At 32.0% G+C, this 24,009-nt stretch overlaps 1 protein-coding gene across 1 annotated transcript in view; it reads left to right on the top strand.

Moving 5' to 3' along the window:
• The first annotated feature begins 570 nt into the window (after positions 1 to 570).
• The window catches only part of LOC126883389 (cationic amino acid transporter 2), a 162,326-nt gene continuing 138,887 nt past the window's right edge, over positions 571 to 24,009 (top strand). The window contains exon 1 of the mRNA XM_050648918.1: positions 571 to 725. The gene's annotated coding sequence lies outside the window, so the exon portion shown is untranslated. The remainder of the gene's footprint in view (positions 726 to 24,009) is intronic.

The raw sequence follows: 24,009 nt of genomic DNA on the forward strand, positions 1-24,009 counted from the left end.
ATATTTTTTAACCTTTCATTAAACTCTCATGCAAAACTCAGACTGCTACTTATCACCATCATATGTATTTCCTGTCACTTGACATATTCTACGTGTCGGACTTATTAAAATGCCCAGTTGGTGATAAATACCAGTCTGATTTTTGCATGAGAGTTTAATGAAAGGGTAACAAATCAATTGGAAGTTCTGTCCGACAAAATACATGGGACCTTTTCGTAGTCTGACGTTACAAATTTTTAACCTGTTCCACAATTAAAATTTCCCCTGTTCCAGTGTTCCCATACATCAAAGTTGGTCCGACGAGATACCGTTAAGCTATTAACAAATTTTCAGCTTGCTATTAATCAACTTTTTTTGGTAGACGGGATCCAGACCTATAAATAAAACAACCGTTTGTTAGGAAGAAAAAATTGGGAATTACGTTTTATATAATATATCATATGAAAGACTAGATTGTTAATAATTAAGGTGAGTGAACCAAATAGAAATACACATTAACATTAGACCAAATTAAATATCCACGATAGTGGGGGTTCTCGAGAAAATAAAGTAAAGGAAGGTATTCCACAACAATCAGACAGTTTATTGCTCGAACGTTGGCGACAGGTGAAATCAATTTGGTGGTACCGCGAATTAACGAGGTGGTACCCGCCGGTCGAAACGAATGGTTGTGATCAATGTGAGTGTTTACCGATAAATCAGTGATATTTTTGTGACAAGTCAAGGTAGGACGTTTTTATCTTGTATTGTAGTCTAGGGAAAAAAGATTTTTCTTGTGAGACTGACCCGGTTTGACAAACAAGAGTTGTTTTGAATAGTATGGACCTCTATAATAAGAACCTATGTTTCCTGCAGTCGATTATAAGTTATTAACAAATTAAGCTCAAAAAACGACCAATTTTTGCTTTTTCTGTCTATTAGCAAAAAGTGAAGCATTTGAAACAAATTTGAGACTAATAAACTAATAAGTCATATAAAAAATTTCAAATAAGTCAAAAATTTCGGTTTTTATAAATATAAATAACTTTTTAAAAAATGAACCTAGAACCTTCTCATTACATGTAATGTTGGTTCTTGTGGTGCTCAAAATATGCTCAAAATTTCAAAACGATGAGACGAATAGTTTAAAAGTTATTTTATTTGTTTATCTCAAATTAAATTTTTGCAACAGTGTGTCAGAAAATAATGAAGTAGCAGTAATTCTACGTGCAGCTTATGAAAGAACAAGGTTGGTTATATCAATGTTACGGTTGATGTGATAAATCCGGTCTGTATTAATAATTACCGGTAAATATTAATAGTAACCGTAGCAGCTGGTCAATGTGATTAATAATGCCTTTATAATTAGATTTACCGGTTATTATTAATACTTTCCTAACAATTCTGGTTAATGTAATAAAAACGAATTTTGGGCTTCACTATTGTATATTTATGAAATTTGATAATAAAGTTAAACACTTAAACAGAATTTATCAATAAAAAACTCAACTAGACACCTTATAAGTAAAAACAATATCATTCACATGCATTAGGCTTTAAGTTACTAGACTATAATTACTTGCTTTTTTAGGAAAGGCCCCTGTGGCACTTAAAGTTACAAATAACGCTTAATTTTTTTCATTTGCAGCGTTTTTAATTGCATTGGCCACTACAATATATTGCAGTAGCGGAATCCTTGACTGCCCAATTCTAATCTTTACGAACGCATTCACTGAGACTTATCTCAGTATCAGGCGCTTCATTGACGGAAATAGTGTTTCCTTGCAGGTGGAAAATTCATTTCTTGCATGAAGTTGGTTTAAAATGCCATGCTTATTAGGGTGGAACGAAAGGATAGGAAAATAAGTTTTTTTTCAAAGAACTTTCTAATAGCACTCCAAAGTGGCCTTTTCATGTCTATAATAAAACACAAAATATTTTTGTTCTAGGTTTACATCTTGAGGTGCCGCAAGATCATTGAAAAGATAGATTTTTAACAAAAAAATACAGAAATTTTCAAATATTTTATATATTTAACCTGGTGCCATAGCTAACATTTCTTAGTCAAATATTGTTAATAATAATGGTTAACATTGCTATCATTGCTATATGTACACATTGCTATAAGATTTCTTTAGTTACAATATTCCTCTTGGGACTAAAACACTGTTTTTTTGTATCAAACTTGGGCATAATCTTTTGGGAAGCAATATTTGCTCTAGCAAAGCCATTTCTTGCTTCTATACCACAACCACAGACACTAAGACATGACTCAGTCACGAGCTTTATGACTCTTTCCACTGCCTGTGTATGACAGGGAAAACGCTGAAAATCCGCACACTGCACCTGACAACTAGGGTCTCTTGCTTCACTTATATACTTTAAGTCCTCGTCAGTTACATGTGTTGTGATAAGAAGTTCAGTAATTCCTTCTTCCGTCCAGTTAATTATATCAATGTAGTCATTGGCATTAAAGTTAAGCTTCGGGACAACAAAGTTCCTTACACCATTTTATGAGTTCCGATCTTGCCTTCAAAAGTCGCCGTAGACCTAGCTCTCTTATGTGTTTTAACTTGTCACATAACATGGAGAGAAGCATATTTTCTGGGTGAGAGAAATAATCATTACTTTGAATTACTGGATCAGTTATTTGGATATATGTTCCTCACAAAGATAACGTGAAAATTTGATGAGTTCCCATAGATGTTTTGATCCATTTACACAAGATGGTTTTAGTTTGATATGAGACAAGACTGGGGCATACACATTCATCACATACATAGTTAAAGTTTTCAGATTATCTGAAGGATTCTCTGTTGCAACATATAACCGAAGAATGTGATTGGCCAACGTAAGCCATTGTGAATGAGCTAGGGGTTTTTATAATAAAAACCTAGGGGTTTTTAAAGAAAGATCAGAGGGACATACACCACTGGAGATTGCTTTGCACATTTCAAGTAAATATTTTCGATCTGTGTTTAGATCATCCTTAATCTCTAGAATAGTGAGGTTGTTTTGTATGGGAGCGAAATTAACCACAGGAAGCTGGTTACAGATTTCAACTGCTTTGCTTAAAACCTCTTCAAATTCATTAGGGTTTTTAGTTTATCCATCCAATGTACAAAACAAATGACGCAAAGGCAATTCATTGGCGTGGAACAAACAAATCAGCCACTGCAGTGGCTTATTTTCTATTAAAGCAATTACACCATTGTTAACACCGGTGATAGTGGCAGTTCCATCACATACGACAGCTATTATGTTGGAAACGTTCAAAGGATTGTCACCTTCAAAATGCTCCACTATGCTATCTTTTATAGCTTCACCTCTTCCGGAAGCAGGAGTTATATGCCCTAGGAAGGTTGATCCAGGTTCCTCTACTATTGAAATGTGCTCTTCTAATATAGTCTTTTTGTAAAATTTGTGCCCTCGTTTTTCTTGATTAATTGTTTTGTCTTTTCTTCCATCAAAGGATAACCCCGCGTTTTTTGCAATTTGAGTGAAGGTTCTGTGGCTTTTGTACTATTTTTCAAGCGTGCTCGACGTATTTTCATCCTGTCAATTACCTTACTTTTATTAACTTCCATAATAATGCCAACATCTGGTGATTGCTGCTGCTATTCTGTGAGAGATACCCAGGGGCGTCATTTGATATGGGGCAGGGGGGGCATTTGCCCCCCCTGACCCTGAAAATTACTGAAATTTACAAAAAATAGATAAATTTTGTATTATGTTTGCATATAAATGTATTGTATATATAATGCTTGCCCCCCCCCCTATCAAAATTTCAAATGACGCTCCTGGAGATACCAGTCCTGTCACAGATAGAAGCTACTGTGGGCAGTTCTACTCGCATTTGTTTAGTTATACTTAAAGAACTTAATGGCTTTTTGTAATTATAAATAAATTCTTGCTCGTAACTTTGATCATGATCATCATCATTTAACACATCTAATATTCACAGCTGTGTTACCATCAGCTACTGATTATTGTCTGTAATTCAAACGCTGCTGTACTAGTTTTTGCCTCCTTTCCTCCCTCGTTGCCAGAACCTTTGAAACTATCTAGTCAACTCTACCGATACACATTTTCCTCATATCTTGGCTTTCATCTGCTACTAAGAATGTTTGATTATATTAAGGAATGAAATAAATATTTACTACTAAATATTTCTTTAAATGTGGAATTCTAGTTCAAACTTTGTCAGTTTTAGTAAAAATAAATATTGAATTGTTGTAAGTTAAAACTAAAATTATCTTTAAAGAGTAGTTTTAGAGTGTGTATTAATCATTTAAAATAGGAATTAAGACTGTTCTGAAGCTATTTCCTTGTGGCATTTTTATGATTAATTATTTATATGGGAAATAAGCAGTAATATTTTGTATTTTGACAACGGCACCCGATTTGGGCGTCGAAACGTTAATAAAATTATTTTTTTTCATTTTAATTGTGGCTTATTTCCCATATAAATAATTAATCAGGAATTAAGACATTACAATAGCTATTTTTGACCAAAATAAAATCATTAAAATTCGCAAAATTTAACTAAAAATTCTAATTTTCAACCCTTTTGCGGCACCTCTAAAAATATTTTGTTTTGAAAAATATTTTATTTGTTGCTTAACAATGGCTATAGGCAACTTTCTATCACTATTACACTTTGAAATCATAAAAACATTTTTTTCGTTCCACCCTAATGCTTATTGGCTAGCTTGTATAGCTTTTCATCTATAACAGAAATATTAATGGCAATAATGTTTCGACTATCAGTCTTAGGTCTCTCAAATTCTGGAATTCGCACTCTAACACTTTGACCTACTTTTTCAACAGGGAATCTATCATTAGAATGCTTTAACATTTTGTCAGATTCTTTTATAAGTGACTGTTTAGCAAGATCCCGAGTCTCGTGAACTTTGTTTTGAAGTTTTGTCAATTGCACTGCCATCTTCTTCGTCTCCCTCCTTTTGTTTAACGCCAATACTGGCATTGTATTCCTCATTGACAGCAATTGAGGAGCTTGCGTTCAAAAGGGGCTATATCCATTTGGAAAAAATGTCCAGTAAACGAAAAAAACTTCTTATCGGTTGGCCTTAGTACTTGGGGATAACAAGATAAGGTTTATTTGTAGTGTTTTAGGAAAGTAGTTTGATGCAATTTGATTTTTATTTTTTGAGTTAACGTTTTTTGAAAACAAATGATTATTAATCTGGATATGGATAGTTTTGATTGCAAAATTTTAAAAATTCTCAAAAAGAACTAATTATAACGCCAGAAAACACATTTTTATTATAAAATTGGAATACAAAAGTCAAAAGGAACCAAGAGAAACAAAAAAAAAAAAGAATGTGTGTGTACTTTGTACGCACGTAAGAAGATATTTTTCTATTATATAATAGGTAATTTAAACGAAGTAAATATACTTAAAAGGTTATTTGTACTTATTTTATTTAAAAATCAAACTAACTTTCTTATCTACCACTTTCAAAAAAGAAGAATATCTTCAAAAATTATATAATAATATACTTACAATCATAAAATCTATAAAAAAAATAAAAAATAATAACTTGCTTGGGGCTCGAACCCACTTCACGTCTACCGCGCCGTACGAAAGTTGACGCCATTTCAAACTGCACCAAACTCTCGTATACGTCATGTGGGAATATACACAAACTAAACGTTTACACCATAAATTTATATGAATTTAATAAAATTATTAGTTTGATTTTTGTCGAAATAAAATACAACAAAATATAGAGTAAGAAAACGATATATGAGATGAAGATTTGTAGAAAGTTTGTTCGTAATCAGATTATGTAAATTAAAGCATTGCCTACTAATAGGTAACTACATTATTTTGTTTACATTTTCCAAATAGATAGGTATTGAAACTACTAGGTATTTCCAACTGAAACATTTAGAATTACTTACGTGCGGCTTTTCAAAACTATTTAAAAAGTCACTATAATTATAAATTTCATTTTATTTCTGTCCACACATCAATAAAAACTAATATTATACAATATTTTTGTTTACCGATAACCTCCATATTGAACAATTATTGACAGATCATTTCAAAATTTGAACACCCAATCAGAGCCCGTATAACGACTAATACCATACTGTCGGTGTGCGCATGCGCGCGGATCAATCAAATTTTACCCTCAATCGATTCGCCGCTAAAGAAGAATATCTTCAAAATATTTATATGTGAAGAGCAGCTTCTTCATCCAAACAGTCACATTCCTCGCTCTCATCTACTTCTTTGTCAGTAGATTCCGTGTCTGCATTAGCGGAAACAAGTAAATCCTTATACTATTTTAGGTCTGCTCGCAACATCCAATTTTCACCAAACAGCTCTTTCAGAAGCTTCGTAAGACTGGGTTTCTTCTTATCTGGTAACGAGTTTCTGGGCTCTATAATGTTTAGAACCAGGTTCCCATCGTCTTTTCCTTTTTTTAGCATCATCTGACGCGATTTATTTCCAGATGCAAACCGATAATATAGGTGTATATTTACTTCAATCTTTTGTTGGTTTTGAATGTCTTTTGAGATAAAAATTCTTTTTGTTTCAGCAATGCCCTTTACCTGATTGTACACTTTATCTAGTTCCTTTATATTAACAAGTTTCCAGTCGTTTCCTAAGAGTTTTACTTGACCACATTCTGAATAAAATTTGACGTACTCCTCTTTAGAAATTATATCGGTATTTTGCCTAAGCAACTTCTCCACTCTCCCAAAACAACGATCAGCAGCCATAAAACTATTTCTGAATATAACGAATTATTGGATATAGCCACTTTTGATCGTAAAAGTAAGATATAGCCACTTTTGATGCAAAATGCCGACTTTATATGCGATTTTAAAATATAAATAGCTCGTTTTGATCGCTAATGAACGTGCCAGTTGAAAGATCTTGTAAAACTTTGCCGAAAATCACAAAAAAACCTAATTTGGAAAAAATGGATATAGCCCCTTTTGAACACAAGCTCCTCAATTATTGCACACGAATTATGTTCGATTGGGCTGTTGTTAGTGTTACCTGTATCTTCAATATTCGCTAACTGTGAATCCTAGGCTGTACTGTTGAGTTCCATATTACCACGGTGCTTTGCTCCATCATCAGCGTCATCAGAATGATCTGCTATTATCGCTTCTAAATCTTCTTCTGATTTCGGATAAAGTACCAGGAGGTAAATATGTTTTTAATCCTACTTTAGCCTTATGTATTTAATATATTAAATAGTGTATTACACAGTGGCCGCTTCCGACTACAGATTGACTAACACTGTAGCAGTGCTGCCGCTGAAAAATTTAGGAATGTACTAGAATTCTTCATAAAATGTACTAGATTGTACTCACTGTCGCCAACGACGGAAAAATGACACTTGACAGCCCAGAAAAGAAAAAAATGACAGATAACAACCCAAAAAAGAAGAAATGACAGATTATTTTGTTAGATGTCAAAATAAAAGACAAAGAAAACAACAAAAACTAGTTTTATTTTTTATTTATATAATATACAGTAAAACGTAAAACCTGTCAGTAACGGCCACTAAAAATGAAAGGACTGTTGGCCGGTATTGCCAGTTTTTGTAGTCTACATAATATAATTGGTTTGTGGAATTTTTTAACTGGCCGTTTTAGTACAGGTGGCCGGTAACACAGGTTTTACTGTAGTTTATATTTACATTAAAACAACATAACTGAAACTTTAAATACTTATTCTCACTCTAAGGCCCGGTCTTTTCACCTCCGAATAAATATGTATTAGGAAGTTTATCCAACAGACTACATGTAAATCTGTCAAATAAACCTCCGAATAACTTTTATTCGGAGGTGAAAAGACCGGGCCTAAAAATATAGAAATCAAGAAGTGTAAGTTCTAATAAAAAAATATATACATTTTTAGCTGAAATTTAAGAAAAAATACTCTCAGTCGAGTACTAAATCAAATACTTTAAATATTTCTTGTAGAATATTGACTAATTAACGCGGCTAGACTATTTTTTGTTTATAAACATAAACCACAATAAACATGGAGGAGCCAAGACGCAAACGGCCGAAACGGCACAACGGCAGGTGTAATAAAGTGTAAACTAAGAACAGAGTTGCCAGATAACTAAAAGGACAGTTCACACAACCAACACAATAACCAAAAAAGTCACTAGAAAAATCACCAAATACATAATACATCTCCTTTATTGGTTGATATCTGTATAAAGTGAAGAAAATAGATTGTGTAATAAATGTACTAGAAATGGGTGGATAATTTACAAAATGTACTCTCGTACTCACTCGCTAAAAATGTACTAGAAATAGTACAATTGTACTAGAACGGCAGCACTGCACTGTAGTATGCACTATGCGCCGTATTTAGCTCTGGTTGGTACGTCGCAGTGACTGTGACTAATAAACCTCCCTACATTCCGCAAGCTTCTACGCACTTAACAGTATTGAAATTTATCACATTTACCCTTCTAATCTGGGATTTATTAATAATTACCCGTCGATGTGATTAATTCTGCCATATTTATTACTTTTACCTAGATATTCGGTTTGTGTTAATAGTAACCGGTAATTATTAATAATTTCCAATTAATCATACTTACCGTAACATCAATATTATTAAACAAATATGAAAAAAAAAACAATTTTAAAAATTGCAAAATAATTTTTCAAAATATGTCGAGTTTTTGATAATAAACAATTAGAATATCTTTTTAACCATTGTCTACGGGAAAATTATTTTTTCGTATTTGGAAAGCTTGCAATTTTTTACAAACTTTCAAAGAAAGAAGTTGTCCTAGGACAATTTGGTTATTCCCTATTTTTGAATTCACAACAGCTTTGTTTATAACAATTAAGGAAATTTAATTAGCGCCATTTGAAAGAACATACAGCAAGTTTTAATGTGCCAAATTCGAAAAAGATTCCCTTTTAAGGAAATCGTCCACAAAGCTTCAAACTGTGGTCCTCAAAATTGACCGGCATTGAAACTCGCGGGGGCGATGGAGGATGAAGGAGCTGTTAATTGTTGTATCTCTGGTTCTTGTTTATGGATTTCCATGTTTCTTTTTTAAATTCGTATGTACTATGATAGTGATAGAACAAACCTCTTGCTTTCATAAGCCACACTTAGAATTACTGTAACTTCATTATTTTCTGACTTATATTGTTGCAAAAAAAATTTAACTTGGGATAAACAAATAAAATAACTTTTAAACTATTTGACGCATTTGAGCATATTTTAAACACCACAAAAACTAACATTACATGTAATTAACAGGTTCTAGGTTTATTTAAAAAATTATTAATATTAAAAAAAACCGAAATTTTTTACTTTCCATTTTTCAATTTTCTAAGCAACAAATAAGGATAGAAACATTTCAAAAACACCATTATGAAGGTTTTTATATGACTTATAAGTTTATTACTCTCAAATTTGTTTCAAGTGCTTTACTTTTTGGTAATATACGAAAATAGCAAAAATTAGCCATTTTTGACCTTAATTTGTTAATAACTAAGTTCAAAAAATTGATTACAGGAAACATATAGGTAGGTTATTGTTATAGAGGTCCCTATTATTTAAAACAAATGTCGTTTCCCCAGCCTGGTCAGTGTCACGAGAAACCTCTTATTTTCCTGGACTATTATGTATACTCCATCTTTTTTGTCTTTACTGATAATGATTTGTTTAATACCGCTAGAGCATTTTAGGAGTTCTATTTAAAAAAAAAATATTTTTTATCCATTCCTTCATGTTCCTTGATAAATATTACATTGCTTCCATCAAGTTTCTTCTTTTCTTTTTGATCATTCCGAAGTTTTGTTCTATCCTTTTTTCTTGTTTTTATTCATCTTGATTCAGTATCTCTTCTGACCAATCTACTTTTTCCATTCTGCATACATGGCCACATCATCCTGATTATTTTTCCCAATAACTTTAAGGGTTCTTTGTGTTAAATATTATGAACTCTTTAAATTAAGACTGTCTTGGCTCTTTATTATTCTCTTATATATTTTGAATGGTATTCCTGCTCTCGACATATAGCTGGATAGTTGTTGCAGATGGTGTTTTGTCCTTTTTTATGTATTGAGATTGAGGTTTTGTTTCCATTCTTTAGGTATTGTTCGTATTCTTTATGGATTATTAAATATGTTGAACAACCTTGCTTTTCCTTCTTCTCCTATGTATTTCACTATTTCTGGCCCACATTATCCCTACCACCTGCTTTTGAACCTCTTCTAGTCATTTGTATGTATTCCCAATCCGGTAGTAGGGAACAACTATTTACATTCTTCATCAATAATTTAAGAAAATAAGGGTGTTATTTTTTGTCTGCTGAAATATTATGTCAACTTGGCGTTGGTCTAGGTTCCTTCTTCTTCTTTTTAGCCTCCTACGATACATACTTCCAATTTGTTCCGGATATTTTTTGATGTTCTAATAGCTTGCTCTATATGGCCCACATCTCTGTCAACTGCATTTTCATAGCCTACAAAGGCAAGAAAGAAATACGGGTAGTTGGTATTCATTTGCCTTCTTCTCTATCAATGTTCTCCTTGTCAGCAGATGGTCTGATATACTATATCTTGTGATGGATGTAATGGTCTGTGGAAGCCAGCCTATTCGACTGGCTGTAAGCTTTACTGAGCAACGATATAGATCTATATTTTTTTAGATCACATTCGTCCCTTTTTTTGTGTAGTAGTATTACTAGACTCTTGTTTTACTCTTGTGAACTAGTACCAGTTTTTTGCTATTATGGAGATATCCATTAGATAGCTCTGTTAATATAGGGATTGTTACTGTCTTTTATTTTGTATTGTTTTCAAAAGCTCAGCAATTATACCGTTGTTGTGTAATGGAGCTTTATTAGTTTTTAGCTCTTATAAAGCTCTTTCTATTCTTAACATTTATATATTTTATAGTAATCTCTGAGTTCACGTTTCCTATTTTTCTAAATGAAGCTAATATAGATATATTTTATAAAAATCTTTCCTTTTAATATTTTTTTTTCTGTAAATTTACTTTTTACTTTAGCAATAAAAAGTATTGCAAATATTTAAAATATATTTTGAATACGTTTACTCCTATTTACATATTATGTATAATATGTATAATTATGTTATAAATGTCTTTAGTGTATGCTAATTTCGCATTTACAAACAGAAACGGTAAGATAAGAAACATAAAAGATTCTAGAATTAACTGGACTGATATGGAAATTATATTTTAAATAACGTGTAAGTATGAGATGTTTTTTAAAAATGTTTATTTTTGAGTAATTTTGTAGCCGAAATTAGCAATTTAGATGCTTTATTTATAAGCCTGGATCACTCGTACCAAAAAAAGTTGATTAATAGCAAGCTGAAATTTTGTTAATAGCTTAACGGTGTCTAGTCGGACAAACTCTGATGTACGGGAACACTGGAACAGGGGTAGTTTTAATTGTGGAACAGGTTAAAAATTTGGAACATCAGACTACGAAAATGTCCCATTTATTTTGTCGGTCAGAACTTCCAATTGATTTGTTACCCTTTCATTAAACTCTCATGCAAAAATCAGACTGCTAATTTATCACCAGTATAATTCCTGTCATTTGACATGTTCCACGTGTCGGACTTATTAAAATGCCCAGTTAAAGGCTGATTCTCACTATCATGCAAGTCAAGTGCTCGGCATGGGCAAGGCATCGGCTCGGCAAGATACATTTTACATAAAATCTTATGAACTTCACGGGATGTAATTTACACTATGCGTGCCAGGCACCGGCCAGCGACGGGCTTTGCATGCGACGTTCTTTTCGAAACAATATTTGCCCAGCATGTGCCGTGAAGTTCACGACAGTGTGAATACCTTACCGGCAAGCAATCTGCAATATTGGTTGTTTAAAAGCAGTTTTATAAAGACGATAGAGAAAAAACGTATTTTGTTTTTGAAGAGGTCCCTTAGTATGCGCCAATGTTTCTTCTTCTTTTGGCATCATAACTCTGGATGGGTCTTTGCCTGTCTGGCTATGTCCTTCCATTCGGATTTCTCTTGTGTATTTTTTCTCCATTGTCTTATGTTCATGGTTTTCGTGTCGTCTTCCACGTTATCCATCCCTCTCGTTCTGGCCCTTTCTTTTTTTTCGCCTTTCATTCGGCTTCCATTGTAATATTTTCTTTGTTGTTTATTGATTGTCTTTTCTCTGTACATGTCCCAGCCATGGCCATGACAGTCTTTTACTTTCCACAAATTGTACAGTATCGTAACCTTCATTCAATTCATTAACCTCGCTGTTTCTACTGATTCTTTATGTGCCGTCTTCCTCTTGCACCGGGCCATATACTTTTGCTTCTCAGTATCTTTCTCTCGAATGTCCTGAGTTGGGCTTCATCTTTTTTCGTCATTACCCAGGTTTCACAACCATAGATTACTACGGGTCTAATCAAGGTTCTGTAGATAGTCATTTTGGTTCTTTTGTCTAATAGTTTCGACGTCATCAATCTTTTAATAGCATAGGATGTATGATTCCCTTCTGGAAATACCTGCATTATTTCGATCCGTACGGAATTCTTCAGATTTCTGTGACCAGATATGTGAAGGCATCCACACGTTCAAGAGTATATTTGTCTATGTGATATAATTTTCATTGTTAGGTATTCTTTTGACGGTCATGTAATTCGTTTTGGCTTCGTTTATTTAAAGCTCCCTTTTTCGTGCTTCAGGATCAATGTTTTTGAACGCTTCAGTTAGTCGTGTTAAAGTGTAGCGTCTGCATATGCAGTAATTTGTACTGTCTTGGTGTTTCATTGGTTTTTTTGATGAGTGACTCAAGAACTAGGTTGAATATTACGGTTCAATATGCAGCAATACGTTGTTAAATTCATCCACTGTCATTCGGTTATATTTAAAAAATTTTGTCTGATCGTCTAAAAGTTCGGAGTGTAAGGTTGCAAATTCTCCTTCTTTTGTGCGTTTCTTTAGCATTTTAAGCACCCAACAAGGTATTTTTCTATTTCTGCAATATTTGTTTCCATTTTCTGTTTCTTCGTCTAATATTAGGGCAATTTTTATTAACGTTCAATTTCAACATTGTTCACTACACAAAGCAACCAACCCGCGGCAAGCCTTTCGTAGTGTGAATTGGCTCCGAAAATCTTGCCCGTGCCTTGCCGTTGCCGGTCCGGTTCCTTGCACGTCTAATGAGAATCAGGCTTAAATACCAGTCTGATTTTTGCATGAGAGTTTAATGAAAGTCCAAATCAATTGGAAGTTCTGTCCGACAAAATACATGGGACGTTTTCGTAGTAAGACGTTCCAAATTTTTAACCTGTTCCACAATTTAAACTTCTCCTGTTCCAGTGTTCCCATACATTAATGCCCGACGAGAGACCGTTTAGCTATTAACAAATTTTCAGCTTGCTATTAATCAACTTTTTTTGGTACGCCGGATCCAGGCCTATTATAGATTATATTAAATGATAATTTATTAGATGGGTGTGTAAAGTGGTTCTTTTTACACCAATAGAAAAATTCACCGCATTTACGTCAATTCCATGAATGAACAAAAATATTTTATATATATGTTCCATATAATATTGTTTATTTATAGCATTATTGAAATAACATACGTCAACAAAGATATTTGTAATAATTTAATAAATAAAATAGGAAGTGGTTGAATGCTCGAATATATGAATTTTGCGAAATAAAAGGCAGATATCGAGCAGTGAGTTTTATTAAATCTTGCCCAAGTATACTTTCGCTCGAATGTCATTTATTATAATATGATTGTTTGCATCTTAAATTAACATAAAACTAACAAATACACTAAACAAAGGACAAACAGATAAATTTGATTGCAGGTATATTTCTACATTTTTTGAAGATGAAGATACAATACCTCCATCTTTAAAAAATGTACATAGAAGTATATCGGGACTCAAATTTATCTGTTTGTCCTTTGTTTGGTGTATTTGTTAGTTATATGTTAATTTAAGTTGCCACCAATCAGATAATAAATGGCATTCGAGGATACCTTCCTTTTCTTGACGAAATGCCGCTAAAGATGCTCTAGGAGTGAAAGTATACTTCGGCAAGATTTAATAAATTCAGTGCTCTGCCTTTTATTTTGTAAAATTAATTTAATAATTATTATTATAGATGTTCAAAAATACAACTTCTTCATTGGCGATGTCATTATGGTAGGGGAGCAAAGTATGCGAAATGTGCAGTCACTCGAGCGTTATGGGGACCTATTGGGTTGTGAAGAGTAGGTCCTAAAACTAAAACCAAAATAAGTTAAGTAAAGTTTTCCATTTTAGTGGGGACTTCTTGACCAAAAAATGAAGCACTTTTTGAAAAAAACTCATTAAAACTTTTTAAAGAGTTTAAAAGGCTTTATTTCTATTTTTATAAAAAAAGATTCTGGTATCAAATGTAAGCAAGTTACGCTCAATAAACAGTTGGTCCCTTTTGATTTGGCAAAAAAAATCGGGAAAATTACTCCTAATTAACAACTTAAATAAAATTTATCGTTACCGCTTCACAAGCTGCTTTGTTTATATTGTGTTTATATGATTTGTAAGTTTCATTGATACAACATCCATATTTTTGAAAAAAATTGGTATTAAAATAAAATTTTTTAAATTTTTAATTTTGTAAAGAAAATGCTTTTTTTCAAAATAACTTAAAAATTATTAGCAATACCAAAAATCTCAAAGAGTAATGAAATGTACTTTTTGCTTTTCTGGATATTTTAGACTTTTTTGTCTTCCTGGTAGATAAAAATTGGTTATGCTATGGCTGTTCAAAGTTTGCATACAGTCGGGATTAGTGACTCGTTAAAGCCATTTTAACTAGAGCCTTCTTAAAAAATAAGCACTTTGAACCGATGAAACTTACAGATCGTATAAAGATTAAATAAGCAAATTAACTTGTGAAGCGTTAACGATTAATTTTATTTGGAATGCTAATTAGGGGGTGCTTTTTGCCATTCTTTTTACCAAAAAATAAAAGGGACCAACAATATTTTGAGCGTAACTCAATTAGTTTTAATGTTTTTTTTTTCTTGGGTTTGTATGACTGCGGACCTTAGGGTCCATTCGCCCATCTAACCGAGTTTGCTCATTTTTACATTAATTTCAACTACTCTATGTTTATTTTACTTCCCTATGTATACATTACAATATCATCATATCATTATTATTATTATTATTTTACATTCACATTTTTTACTTTTAGTTTTCATTATATTTTTTTCATCTTTTTATTCAATTATATTTTTTTTCCTTTTTTTTTGTATCTTTTTTATTTTTTTTATATATATATATTTTTTTGCTTTTTTTTTGTTTTTTGTGTCTTTTTTGTTTTCTTTTTGTTTTTTTTTTGTTTCTTTTTTTTTGTTTTTTTTTTGTTTTTTTTTTCCATTACGGTAAGACTAAAACCCGATTCATCCTCGCGGAGGTTATTCGTCTTCTTAATGGTTTCTGTTTTTTTTTTATTACATTGTTTTTACATTTTTTTTTTTACAATATTTATCTAATTCTAAATACAGATAGTTAACCATAGCTACTCATATTTCCAGTTTAATATTTTTAATATGTTCACATAATAAAATGACCAGTTGTGGATTATTACTTTGATTTAATAAGAATTTTAAATTAATTGGATGTATGACATCCTTTAACTTATAAATTTTGTCCAAAAAGATTTTCACTTGAGCTTGTATTAGAGAGCAATTTAATATTTGATGCTCTGCGTCTCCTATTTCTCCACAATTGCAATATGGATCGGTTTTTAAACGAATTTTAAATAGAAATTTGGGAACCGGTACGTGATTAAACCTCAAACGACAAATTTTTCTTATTGCATTTTTGGAAAGATTCCCCTTTATAAACCATGGTTTTTTGGGAATCGTTTCTTGAATTTCTTTGTAATGTTTGCCTTTTTGATTGTTTTTATTATCTTCTTCCCATTTTGATTTCCAAACGTTGTTAATAACTTTTTTTATTTCATTTGTTGTACATTTGTATTTTGTTCCTTCTCCTTCGTGTATGGCCCTTTTAGCTAAGACATCAACTGTTTCATTGCCCAGTATTCCACAATGGCTTTTGACCCATATTAGATGTATTGTTTTGAAATCTTTATTTAATTCTTCAACTTTTTGTAATATTTCTAAGATGATATAATTTATTTTAGATGTAGATTGAAGGTGCTTAATTTTTTGCAAAGCACTTTTACTGTCAGAGAAAATATAAATTTTCTTGTCTGGAAGATGTTGGCAGTATTTTAGGGCTTCTAATATGCCTATTAATTCAGCTGAGTATATGCTACTATTTGCGTTTAATTTAAACGTCTTACTCTCATTTGTTTGAGGATCGTATATTGCACATGCTGTTCCTTTAGTACTTTTGGAAGCATCGGTGTAGATTTGATAAGCATTTGATGATAGTTCTTTAATATCAGCTTTAAACATCACATCTCTAATACATGTTGGGTAATTGGAATAATCTCTTAGGAAGTTTATTTTTAAATTTTTTAATTGTACTGTATTAAAAATATAATTTAAATTAATTGGGGTTGTATGTAAAGTTTCTTTATATTCTGCCAGTTCTCTATAACATTCAGCAATACAGGGAGATTTCTTTTTTTTCCAATAACCTTTTATTAAATCATTTATCGAAAGCCAATGAATTTTATTAATTACTTCTGATTCTTTATGTGATAAATTTACTAAGAATTGACTACACAGTTTATTTCTTCTTAACCTTAATGGCATCTCTGCGCACTCCACATGTAGATTATTTATTGGAGTAGATTTTAAAGCACCTATGCAAAGTCTTAAACATTTATTGACAACATTTTCAATTTTTTGTAGATGAACATTTGCTGCATCTGCATAGAAAATAGATCCGTAGTCTATTATTGATCTAATATAGGATCTATACATCAGTAAGGAAATATTAGGATCTGCTCCCCATTTCGAATGTGAAATGGTTCTCAACACGTTCACTCCCCTTTCTGCTTTCTTAACTGTGTTTTCTATATGTTCCTTCCATAAGAGTTTCTGATCCAAAATCACCCCAAGATATTTTATTGATTTTTTAACCGGAAATTTAATACCATCTATTACTTCTATTTCCTTTGGAATGCCTTTCCTACGTTTGGTAAATATACATGCTTGTGTTTTTTTATTTGAAAGGGACATACCATTTTTAAACGCCCAATTTCTAATTGCAATGTAGCTCTGTTTTACCTTTTCTACACCTGTATTTATTTCTCTTTGGTCACTATAAATTACCAAATCATCTGCAAATTGTAATATTTTAGTATCTGTTACCGATTTTTCCAAATCATATGTATATATTAGGTATAAAATTGGACTTAATATTCCTCCTTGTGGTAATCCGTCTTGTGCTATTTGTGGTCCTAAGCGTTCGTTGTTAATTTGAAGATATAATTTTCTATTACTATACAACTTGATTATTTTTGTGTTAAAAGACTCTGGTAATCCAACTTCAATCATTTTATTATACAATATGTTGAGGTTAACATTATCGTATGCACTTTCAATATCTATAAATAGAGATGTAACTGATTTATTGTTAGTGAAGGATAAATTAATATCTGTTATTAAATGACTTAGATTTTCTGTACCAGAATAACCTTTTCTGAAGCCGAATTGGGTCATTGACATTTTTTTATTAAGTTCTAGCCACTTCTCCAATCTGATTTTAACCATTCTTTCAAAAGTTTTAGCAATACAAGATCCCAAAGAGATACCTCTATATGAATCTGGTGATTCAGGACTTCGATCTGGTTTCAGAAAAGGAACAACTAAGAATTCTTTCCAACTAGAGGGGTAACTTTCAGTTATCCATATATCATTGAATATTGCCAAGATCATCTCCTTTGCAGCCATCCCTAACTTATTTAGCATAACATAGTGTATATTATCTATTCCAGGAGCTGTATTTTTAGTTGTTTTAATGGATGACTCTAATTCGTCCATAGAAAATTTTTTAGTTAGACTGTGTCTTTCTGTATTTACTGGATACAATATATTTTGTCTCGGACCTGGCGGTGCAATTTTATTAAAGAAAGTTGTTGTCCATTCCCCTTCTATTGTTGAATTTATTGGTGGTTTGTACACATTCTTTAGCTTTTTAACCTGTCCCCAAATATTTTTAATATCTGTGTTTCTGTTTAAAGACATGCAAAATTCTTTCCACGTTTTCTTTTTATTCTGTTGTATAATTTTTTTCGTTTGGGCTACACATTTATTATAATTAATGTAGTTTTCCATTGTTCCTTTTTTCTTGTACCGTCTTAATGCTACCTTTTGTTCTTCGACTGCCCTACTACATTCCTGATTCCACCAATGTTTATTAAATTTTGGATTAATCGATTTTCGCTTCTCTGGTATACTGATTGCATTGACCTCATTTAGTTTAGTAGTAAAATCTGTATATCTGTGACTGCCTTTATGAGTTTGTGCATATTGTTCCATATGGTAGGAAAAAATCTCCCAATCTGCTTTATCAACATTCCATTTTTTCCAATTATTTTTACAATCTATATTACTTACACTAACGTTTATATTCATTTTCATACAAATTACATAATGATCTGAGCCTAGTGTTGTATCGTCTACATCCCATTCAAATAAATGAGCAATATCGGTTGTACAAAAGGTAATATCTATAGCTGATTTATTAAAAAATCCCGGCCTTGGTAATACCGTTTCTTTACCAGTATTTAAATACACAGTACCACTCTCATCGCATGCTTCTAATAGATTTTTACCCGCTCGATCCGTAGTACTACAACCCCAAGCAATATTGTGACTATTAAAGTCTCCACCAACTAAAAATGGTTTTTTTAAACTATTAAAAAAATTTTTCCAATCATTTTTAGATATAGATAACCCTGGTTTTACATAAATAGAGTATATATTTATCTTTTTTCCTAAATTTAAGTGAATGGTTACCTGTTTGCACATTACATTATTGATTTTATGAAATGCTGGAGCTGGAGAAAAACCTATACCTCCTTTTAGCAGTACAGCCACTCCTCCATATCCATCACCTCTATCTTCTCGAAAAATATTATACCCTGTGAATTTAATATTTATGTTTGGTTTAAACCAGGTTTCTGACAAAAAGCATACAGATATATTCTTGTCAAAAAGATATTTCTCTAAAGTACCTTTATTTGATAATACTGATCTACCATTCCATTGTAGTAAATTTATATTAGCCATTTCTAGTAAGAACTTTCTCTATACTATTTTTTAAAACTAACAATGTATTTGCTTCTAAAGATTGATTTAAATTATTGAGAATAGTTGTAAAGCATTCCAAAATATTATCACACACATTTTTTTTATTTATTTGTAAATTAGATGAAATATTATGATACTGTGGTACATTATGAAAATTACTATAGACTGTTTGTGATTGTGGTTTCGGTTTACTTAGTATTTCTTTACGTTGTTCAAGCGTTGCCGTGTCGTTTGTTATCGAATTAACACTTTCTGTTCTTCTACGTTTTGTTATTGTATAATGATTCGATGTTTGACTATTTTTTACTGCCGATGAGAAATTTTTTTCATATTTTGTTTTAGCCTCATAATAAGATATTTTTTCTACGTTCATTATATTTTTAATACTCTTTTGTTTTTCTCTTTCTGGACACTCAGCCCTTATATCTGTTGCGGAATGATTCCCGTTACATAATATGCATTTTACTGACTCTTTATCTAAACATTTTGAACTCTCATGTTCTCCAGCACAAAACCTACACCTATCTGTTCCTCTACACTGAAAACTAACGTGTCCGTACCGTAAACATTTCAAACATTGAATTAATCTCGGTTGATACGTTTCTACTTCGTACACTAATTTTTCTATAACTACCTGATGTGGCACTATTTGCCCTTTAAATGTAACAATTATGGTAGATGTAGGTACAAAATCTGCATTTCCTTCTGAATTTATAACCTTTCTATTTATTCTTTTGACGTCTATAACATCAAAATTATATCCGTATCTTGGTTTAATTAATGATTTCAATTCTTTTGTATCTAAATCTTTATCTACCAGCTTAATTACGCCCTTTTTTTGAATAAGAAAATTTGGTAAATACGCATTATAATTTTTAATAGCTAAATTTTCTGACAATATTAATTTATTTGCACTTGCTCCCGAATTTAGTTCTACCTTAACTTTATTTCTACCTATAACGGTTATTTGTTTAATATTATTTTGAATCTCCGGAACCGAATTATTTATAATTTTTGCTGTCCCAATCCGATAAAATTTTCCAATGTTGCCTAGACTATTTTCAATATAGACATAATAAGGTCCATTATCAGTTGCAGTATACAAGTTTTTGTTTGCGTTCTTAATTACCTGACTATTATTTACGCTCGGAGTGGTATTTACCTCACCTAACTGACTGTTATTTGTAAAATTAAATCTTTTTGATATTACTGTATTTTGATTAGAAATATTATTTTGACTTACCGAAGCCTCTGAATATTTATTTTTATCATGATTTTCCGTTACCTGCGTATTTTTCTGAATACTACCTAATCCGGGTGTTTCCAATTCCGTTTCCATAATCTCGCCTTCGTTGTTGAATTTTACATTTTTTCCTCGATCTGGTGGTTCAGGAGGTATATCGTTATCCATATTATTATTGTCCATTTGACTATAAAAAACCTGTATAATTTCACTCACTCGATACACGACCGATTCGTTTGAAATTTTAACACTGAAATGGTTTTAATGTTAGAAGTTTTTTTAAAAAACAAAAATAAACCTTTTTTTTAACACTTTAAAAAAGTTGTAATGAGTGTTGTAAAAAGTGTTCCGTTTTTTTGGTTATTTCTCGATGAAATATTCGATTTGGAATTTGACGAATAAGAACCTACTTTTCATGAGCTACAACTATGTTTCTACTGGGTCTACAGTCTACAGACTTCATATATGCACCATTTTTTTACTTTTATAAGTGACATTTTTATTAAGAATATTTTTTCGACAAAATACTTACTTTTTGAGTTATTTGCGAAAAACCGTCTAAAAACGTGGTTATTTTGTTGAAAAATTAACATATTCACTCGCAAGTAACTCGAAAAGTATTGACTTAGTGAAGAAACTCTATAGAACAAAAGTTGCTTGGAATTAGTCAGTTTATCGAATTCCGAACTTATTTTGGAAATATATTTTTTCACCCCCGAGAAGGGGTGAAACTCGCCCCCAGGGCAAAAGCATATCTTCTTCTTGTGGTGCCTATACGTTACGGATGTTGAACACTAACATGGCTATTCTGACTATGTTGACTGCTGCCCTGAAAAGTCCGGTAGTGGTTAAGTTAAACCATTTTCGCAGGTTATGCAGCCAGGATATTCTTCTTCGTCCTGGACCTCTTTTCCTATGCACTTTACCTTGAAGTATGGTCCGAAGTAGGTCATATCGTTGTTCATTGCGCATTATATGGCCCAGGTATTCCAGTTTGCGACGTTTTATGGTTATGACTAGTTCGCGCTCTTTACCCATTATATGTAAAACTTCTTCGTTGGTAACTCTGTCTATCCAGAAAATCCTCAACATGCGTCTATAGCACCACATCTCAAATGCTTCGAGTCTCTTCAGTGATGCTTCAGTTAAGGTCCATGACTCCACAACATATAAAAGAACGGAGAATACGTAGTATTTTAGTAAACCTACTTTTATTTCCAATTTTATATCGTGGCTATTAAAGATTTTTTATTTTGACGAAAGCTGATCTTGCCTTCTCGATCCTTATCTTAATTTCCGTCGATTGGTCCCACTGTTCATTAAGTTTGCACCCAAATAACAAAAGTTGGTGATTTGTGTTATATGTCTATGTATTGTATATTTTTGTTATATGTATATATTTGGTGATTTGTGTTATTTATTAAAAGCATATATCGGCACAATATCACTTTTTTTCTTTGACTTATTAGCTATGTGTATGCCAAATTTCATGTAAATCTAAGTGGTTCTTTAAAATTTAGAGATTTTGCAATATTTTACCGAACGTACTATTCCATTGCATAAATGACTTCAGATTTTAAAATTTCACGTCCTTCTTGATTTACATAAGGAGACATAAAAGCGCATATTTGATATATTATTGTATTTTCTTGAGTACAGTTCCTCCAAGTTTTATGGCATCAGGATTTTTAGTTTGATACTTCCGATTGGTTGTAATTTTCCTGGATTATTTGTAGGTGCTTGCCTGGATTTCAAAATCAAATCTTTTAGAATTTCAATATGAAAATGTCTTCAAAAAAGTATGCGAAACATTTCACAGAGCACTATAAGACAAGACAAGAAACGATACAATGAAAAAGCTTTATGATGGATCTCAAAAGGATACCAATTTCAACGAATTTTTAACGACATGAGGAATATACTATTTTTCTATTTTATAAAAACTATTTCTATTGTCAAGTTGAAAAGTCTACACATAAAATCAACGAAGGTTATAAAATTATTTAGTTACATAAGAGTTGACTGCACTAGTACAATAAACCTTGTATTGAAATGATCTCATTGATGTTTTTTCTGCATCCATTACACAACATTTGTATCAACGGAATGCTGTTTTTACCAGAGTTTTCGATTGCAGAGATTCATGGTAAGGTGCTGCAATCGGTAATGTTAATAGAAGCGTTATCAATCAACGATAGGAGAAATGAGTTTTATTGTAGAGATAAAAAAATGTGAAAAGTAAAAAGTTACTTGAAATCTGAAATGCAATTATGCTGAGGATTTTTTATATTATCCCTTAATGCAATAATCTATGTCCACAATAAAACAATGAACGGTTCTTAACTTACAAGTGTGCTGTGTGTCCTTCTAGATAATTTTCTTTTATAGCATTAACCTTTCTAATACTGCATATAAGATTACCTTAACTATTTATGACACATATAATAAAGTATACAGTATATAATATAATAAAGTTTATAACTTTCAGATTATTTACAGTAAAAGGTTTAATATTCTTACGGCACCTAGAAAGTACTTTTTGCAAATTAAAAAAAATCGTTTAAAAGACCTTTATTGTGCGACTAGTTTCGGAATCAACAATTTGCTCTCTATCTTCAGATCGACACAAAAAATCAATGAAAAAAACAACAAAAATACACCAATAAGTCACGATTGTGTCAAAACGAGATGTGCCTTTACAGAAGAATCCTGAGAATATCTTACGTATAATGAGTCACGAATGAAGAAGTCTTGGGAAAACTTTCAAAAGTCACAGAATTAAATAATGAATTGGATAATGAAGTAAATATACGAGAACTATAATACCTTCGCCACATGAAAGGAGGAACAAAATACCACCTTCTGTAGAATATCATACAGGAAAAGGAAAAGATTTTCGGAAAGCGTAGCATTTGAAGGTAACGAATATGTCATGGCTACGCAATCTCATGGAGTGGTCTCAGTGTTCGACTACCAGTTTTTTAGAGCAGCTGAAAACATAGTACAAATGGTTATGATGATCGCCAACTTTCAAAAAAATACGGCACCTCAAGAAGAAGATGTCAAAACGATTTCAAGGAATTTTTTATCCCAACAAGCTGGGGGTACTTAATACTACAATCTTCTTCTTCTTTTTTTTCTTCTTCTTCTTCTTCTTCTTCTTCTTCTTTTTGTATAGACATGACTCTGTCTGTTTTTTCAATGTGCCTCTAGTAAGTTGTCGTTCCATCGTTTTCGTGGTCTTACCACTGATCCTCTTCCTATTGTGGAACCGTCTCTCGCTGTCCTGACTACCCTATTTGTTGTCATTCGGCTTATGTGGTCATTCCATTCTATTCTTCTGTTTCTTACAGAGTTATTAATGTTATCCACCTTGCATCTCCGTCGTATATCTGTAGGTACTTCTAGCTCTGTCCCATAGAGTCTTACCATCGATTTTTCGAAGGGTTTTCATCTCCGCTGTTTCGAACAATCTTTTTGTACTCTCTGTGTCGGGTCGTGTTTGTGCCGCGT

Source organism: Diabrotica virgifera, chromosome 4, assembly GCF_917563875.1.
Source record: "Diabrotica virgifera virgifera chromosome 4, PGI_DIABVI_V3a".
Taxonomy (NCBI): domain Eukaryota; kingdom Metazoa; phylum Arthropoda; class Insecta; order Coleoptera; family Chrysomelidae; genus Diabrotica; species Diabrotica virgifera.